Genomic DNA, 7114 nt, shown 5'->3' with positions numbered 1-7114 from the left:
CGTGAAAAGTGTTACATAATTCATAGATGGCCTCTAAAAACTACCATAGGGCCGGCGACTTACAGATTTAAAAATAAAAGTATATTCTAATGAAGCATCTTCTTCTGATATTGCAGATTTAAAGATGTTCATTTATTGTTCGAAAGAAGTCGCCGGTTCGGAAACAAGATTTCAAGCTTTCTAGATACTTCTCTGCTGAGTTCCATGTATTTTTTAGCAATATACATTGTAGCTTCTCTGTATATATATTTACTAAGCTCTGCTAATTTTGCTTTATTTAAGCTGATGTACGAGTACCTTGCAGTGTGGCATTCTGTTTGTGGGTTGCAAGTGTTTATTATTTTAAACTTTTGTAGATGGAGAGATGACAGGCTTGACACTTGTGGGTATAACAGAAGGAGATCTGAAAGATATAAATATTAAAATCGGCCAACGGAAAAAAATATTGCAGATCATACATTGTGCAACTTCATCGTCTGCCGCATTAAAAGATTCTACTAATGGAAAGGTAATTAAATATTTTAGTATTAGTGCAATTTTGAATTTAATACTTTTTTATTAAGGTATTTTTGACGCATTTTTTAAAATGATTGTGATACATATCATACCTCCTTGGTCACTTATATTGCCTTTATGCCAGGATGTACAATCAACGGTGGAGCAGTCGAATATCGCTCTATGTAATACAACTCACAGCAGTAACGCCAGATGCACTGATAAAGTGGACCTCAACAGTGCCTGTGCTAGTAGCAGCACTAACGGCCAGAGTAATAGCAGCAGCGGCAGTAGTTCTGTACCAGATGTTGTTCAGAAAGTAAGTTTTACCTTCTCACCTTTCATTTCTTTTACAATATTATTTAAATTTACAAAAGTTTAAACATTTAATCTTATGGTCATATAACAAGTATTCAAATCAATTGATGTCATGAATATTGTTAAATCTATTGTTCTGCTTATAAGAATATAGTAATAGTAAAATGTGCTGCAGGAAATTTGTTAGATAGATAAAGTTTAATTCAGACAAATTTGCGTTTTTCAAAACACATGTATTGTCATGAAAAAACAAACGCAAGTTTTACCGATATTTCGTTAAAGTTTATCCTGTAAAGTTCATTTTTGTTGCAGCGAAACTTTCATCGGAAATCGATATAAAGTTTATATTCTGTTTTTTCTGTGCTACTATTTTACAAAAATGTATTATATATCTTATTCCACAGAATCGAGAAACCATTATTAATGAAAATTTGATAAAAGAATGGGTTAAAAAACATGATGAAAAGGAAATTGGACGCAATGGACGTCCAAGTAATTTAATGGAGAAAATTCTTGGCGGAACTTGCGGCCAGGCTCGTCAATTATTAGTGCGAATAGTTTGCGCTGAATTAACGGACATTTTTGAAAAGTAAGTTCCGTTTATAAAACCTTAGCTCTTAATTCTTTAACTACATTTTGTACTCTATGTGTACTTTAATTTTTAGTTACCCCACGTCCTGCGTCAAAGATCAAGTTGCCAGAGCAACAGTGAAAGCTTTCCAGAATCTTAATTCTGCCTATACGCAGAAGGACATGTACGTATACATTATTTGCTCAAAATTAACATTTCTGGTTTTGAATTACCTGTATTTCTTAATTTCTTAAATCATGACAAATTAATAAAAATTAATTTTTTCAGGAACATTTTTATGATAGGAAAACAAACACTGGATATATTGAATACCGTTTAAAAACGGTGAGAATTTCATTGTCTCCCAGTAGAAAAAGGAGGGCTTCGACTGCTGTTAAAAGAACAACGAAAAACTCAAAGCCCCTTCAAAGAATTGAAGGACAAGTGCTTGATTTTGACGATTTCGAGGAAAAGGTCAACCATAATTATTTTAATCGCTTATCTATTCAAATTATTGAAGTTACTTAATATTAAAATTTGTGTTGCAGATATTTGAACTTATGTACAAAACGACGAATGGGCAGAATAAGGACAAAATATTCAAACTAATGAACGAAACTCGTCCAAATCGTCAAAATGACATTTTTAATTCTCCTGAAGGTGCTGCTACTCTGTTGACGGCTACGGTTATCTAGGAAAAGTATCCAAAATTTATGGATTATGACGGTGAATTAGTGAGTATCTTTGAAAGTAGATATGTTTGAAAGTAAATCCTTTTCCAATATTTATGTTATTTTAATTATTTATTCCAGATTGAACGAGAATTTTTTTCTCTTCATCCTGAAGGAGATAAATTTTTGGGCAAATTCGCAGGACTCTATGTGCCAAAAATAATGCAATACATTGAGACCAATATGATTTTTTAGCCAACTGCGTAATGGAACTTAATGTGCCGAAGGGATGCTGCGCTTCTTTGAAAAGCGAACTGATGAGTCTCAGTGGCGGTATAAATGAAACTGAGCAACTCATAGACCTTTTAGAGAGTATTAAATTAAGTGAATTTTATAAATTTTCTAAACTACATTTAAAAGATTTAAAATTGATTTATTTTAGTTAAATAAAAAGTATTTTAAACCTAACAATTACTAATTTCATTTGTGTCTTCAATACCCTTTTGTTACCCACTTAAATTAATAATAATATAATATATAATAATTCAGTCAATCACATCACTCTAAAAGAAAGAGTGGGCTGTTCACTGTGTTTTCGACTGATTGAGCCACTTCAATCGAGCCAGACAATTCACCCTAAGTAGTAGAGTGGACGAATTCACTCTAGATTGCACTTGCTCCATTCACTCTATCGGATTGAGTTTTCACTCTATTAGGGTGAAAATTCTCTCTAAATTTAAGGGTGAATTTTCAGTCTTTTGAAAGGTGAAGATTCACTCTACATGAACAGGCTCACTTCTGATTAAGCTGCCCAGTGTAATCTCACTCCGACGAAGTGAAGTTTCACTCCCGGAAATTTAGAGAGTTCTCTGTAAATTTAAGTAAATCAGTCACCTGTGCCGAAATTGCCAGATCTTTTCTTTTTATATCCTACCAAATATTAGCAAACATATTATTTTTAGAAATATTTGTTAAAAAATATAAAATATCACTGATTATAAAATCATTCACAGACTTGAGATTTTCTATCTTTTTCCATCATGCCGTGCCCTTGCCGTAGTTGACCGTTTGTTCGCGTTGTGAAACCTCGGACCTGAGATTTGTCCCAGCTCTCGGGCCTCAACTCGGAAACTTTAGGGAAGCGTTCCTCGTGCCGTGCCATTTGCACCTGACAGCTAATATGTAAATTTATGACAATAATCCTTCGTTGAGGACTTAAGATCATTTTGTGAATGAAATATGTTTCGAGTGTTCTGTTACATAATTTGCTTTTATTAAAGAAAAGGCGGTAGAAACCCTACACTTAAGGAATACAAATCTTTACTCCTTTTGAAATTTAATCGATTCTTTCTTTGAAATACCCGATAATACCCGAGTGGAAATATAGGCCCTACTTTGACGCTCCAAGTGGAAGTATTGTCCCTACTTAGCGGCTGTTTATTCTACTTGCTCCTACGTAGCCACTCCTAAAGATATTTTTATTCTATTTTGCTTCTGTATAAGCTTCATCCGCTACATTCATTTAAGGTCTTGCCTCTATATTATGTCTTATTTAAAGCTCCATATTCTCCGTAGAATTTCTAAATTTTCTTTTAACTCTCTTAAATTTTAACTAACAAAATATGTGGCATCGTTGCCTCTACGCATGCACCCTCGTGACATATACTTTGTTGTTTTCTCTAAAACTCCATCACCAGAGTTTGTGAAAGCAACAGTTTAATTCGTTTTAAATAATAAATATTAAAGTGATAACATCGAAATGGCTTTAAGTGGTAAGAAGTTTGCCCTAATCTGGTGGCTGCAAGCAAATTAGCAAAAGGAAAAATGCAAACCAGCGCTAAGATTTTATAGATAATTATAAAGAACACAGATCCGAAACCCCCCAAAAAGGTATCGAATACACGAAAAGAAACGTCAAAAGAAAAAGGTAAGAAAGATTCAAATCTTTCGTATTGAGTTTTTTCTGTACCACAAAAAATAACTCCAAATTAGTTACCACAGATTATGAAGAAACAGATTTTCTTTTCACACAATTTTCTTTTAAATTGAAGAATCATGAATTTGAATGATTTTAGATTAAAAATTTAGAAAATAGGGCAAGGTCAAAACCTTAAAAATTGAATATTTTAAGACTAGACCATTAAAAATACTTTATACTTAAAAGCGTACAAAACTGAATAATTATAAATTGGAAACTTTTGAATTTGAACAATTATAAATTCAAAGCGATCAATATTTGACAATTTAATATTAAAAAATAAATTGAAACGTTCAAAGTTGAAGCTTCTGAAATTCTAGAATTTAAAATTGGTATTACAGAACATAATTATAATTTGAACTTCAAGCTAATTAGGCGAATTGTTATAAAATCAATGAATGAATTGAATCATAGTAAACAAACGTTCAAACTAAATAATAATTTAAAATGGGAAACATTAAAAATGAAAAAATATTCTACGTTAGAACTTTGAAACTTAAAGAATTCGAACTTTATTTTAAACTGACAAAATTTATATTGACAAAAAATTGTGATATTAAAACTTTTTTATGATCAAAGCCTATGAAATTTCAATTATATGTGTTATATTTTTATCACATAAAAAATAATAATTTTTAAATTGCTAATTAAACTTTCCCAAATTCAACCAATTTTCTTCAAATTTTAAAACATGAAAAAAGTATAATTTCCTTTAAAAAACAACATATTTTGCTCTCGAGAAATTCTGCGATTTCAAGTGTAGGTCCCTGCTGACTTCAAAAGGATTCGGTCAGCGATATTTGTTATTCGTACGTTATTCTCCAAAAAATAGACGTTGATTACAGTTTACTTGTAAACAGTTTTAATAAGATCGCCGACGGTTATAAATATATACCAAAGATTTGAATGTAATATGTACTTAAAATAAAAAATTGTTTCTTTAAAATGTTTTTTTTTTCTCAAACAATATTTATTAAATTTCAATATAAGAGTGTACAAAGAGATAATACAAGTAAATCTAATGTATATATATATAATATTTGTTGAGGCACCCATTTCTCATTTAAGAAATTTTATCCTATTAAGTATCTATGTAATTTGTTTATAATACTTATTTGGTCATTTATCACTAAGAAAATCTAATCATCGGCGGGGTAAAAATTTTTGGAGAAAAACCCATAGATTCTGTAATTTGGAATTAACATTAGTGCTTAAAAACTAAATAACAAATTAAGAAATAACGGCAGCAGTGCGCTGTGAAGATGTTGGAACCACTTCTATCTTAAGTTAGTAAATGATACGGCATTTTGCTTTTTAGTTTAAATGGCGCGGTATCGCGTGTATATACGACAACTTCGTCCAGTTCAGCAAGGTGCGAAAGTTGGTTGGAAAAAAAGTTTTTTGTAATGATATATATTTCATCTTTAATCGGCTTGATATTACAAATGTTGTGTATTTCCGCATTCTTAGCTTTAGGTTTCGCATCTACTATCATTCGCAGACACTTATTTTGAACTGTTTGTAAAGTCTTAATATTAGTGTCATAGATATTGCTCCAAATCGGCGCTGCGTAGAGCATTATCGGCTTTACTATCATGTTATATAGAATAAGTTTGTTCTTAATAGAAAGTCTGCTTTGCCTACCAAGGAGGGGGTGAAGCATGCCCACAGCCTTGAAGGCTTTCTTCCTAGCTTTTTTAACATGAGCAGTGAAAGTGAGTTTACTATCAAGGACGCCTCCTAGATACTCGACGCTTGATTTCTTTTCAATACAAACATTATTTAGCTTTAAATCAGGTACAGTTTCTAATCTAGTCTTTTTGGAGAATATTATATAGTCAGTTTTTTCGACGTTGACTCTTAATTTCCATCTGCTGAAGAATTCTAGCAGGATTCTAACGAAACTTTGTAATTTAGTGACTGCCAGTCTTTTACTAAAAGAGGAGACGAAGACTGCAGTGTCGTCTGCAAAAAGGAGAATTCGCGGGGTGCTGTCGCAAGGAACACCTTTTTGTATATTGCCACGTGGGATGTCATTAATGAAGAAGATAAAAAGCACTGGGCCAAGTATTGAACCCTGGGGGACCCCAGCTGTCACTTTACGTTTAGAAGATCTGCTGTCCTTAGCAGTGACGACAAAGCTTCTATCTGCCAGATAACTTTGCAAAATCTTCAAGATGTAAATTGGAAATTTGCATATAGATAATTTAAGGATGAGGCCTTCAAACCACACAGTGTCGAAGGCTTTTTCAAGATCAAGGAGAACTAAGGCTGTTGATTTATTTTTGTTTAAATTCGTACTAACGTGGTTTGTCAATCTAAGTAGCTGGTGTACTGTATTTCTATTGTTTCTAAATCCGAACTGTTCTGGAATGAGGATTTTATTTTGATTTTCAAATTCTAGTATTCTATTGTAAATTACCTTTTCAAAAACTTTGCTGAGAGTGGGCAAAAGACTGATTGGCCTATAGCTAGCAGGTAGAAGTTTATCTTTTCCTTCTTTGTGGAAGGGAAGGATGTTTGCAACTTTCCAATCATTTGGGAAATATGAGATTTTTAACGCGGCATTGATTATGTACGTTAATTGTACAAGAGCTTTTTTAGGTAAATTATTGAGCACTATATTTTGAATGCCATCAAGACCCGGTGCTTTTTTGGGCTTAGACCGTTTCATTGCTTTTTTAATTTCCTCAGGAGAGGTAAGGACGACATCATCAGTTTTAATATATTGATTAGAAAGCTCAAGCCACCTGGCATTAGCAAGTTGCTCAGTGGCAGTATCTCCCATGCTAGTAGTCATGCCGTGAACTTTTTCATATTGCGCGGCTAACAAGTCGGATTTATGAAGGTCGTTATAAATCAGTCCATTTTCACTCCTCAGAGCGGATATTGTATTCGTGCCCCATTTCGTGAGACATTTAGACATTTTCCATAGAGAGTTATTTTTTATATTTAGACTACTAAGTTTATCGCTCCAGACAGTGTTGTTATGTTTAATAATTTTTCTATTAATTATATTTGTAAGGTTATTTTTGAGCTTGTAAAAATCATCATTGTTAGTTCTTTGACAAATTTTTCTAA

The sequence above is a fragment of the Belonocnema kinseyi genome, chromosome 1 (assembly GCF_010883055.1).
Source record: "Belonocnema kinseyi isolate 2016_QV_RU_SX_M_011 chromosome 1, B_treatae_v1, whole genome shotgun sequence".
Classification (NCBI taxonomy): domain Eukaryota; kingdom Metazoa; phylum Arthropoda; class Insecta; order Hymenoptera; family Cynipidae; genus Belonocnema; species Belonocnema kinseyi.
Note: the sequence above shows the minus strand (reverse complement) of the source record.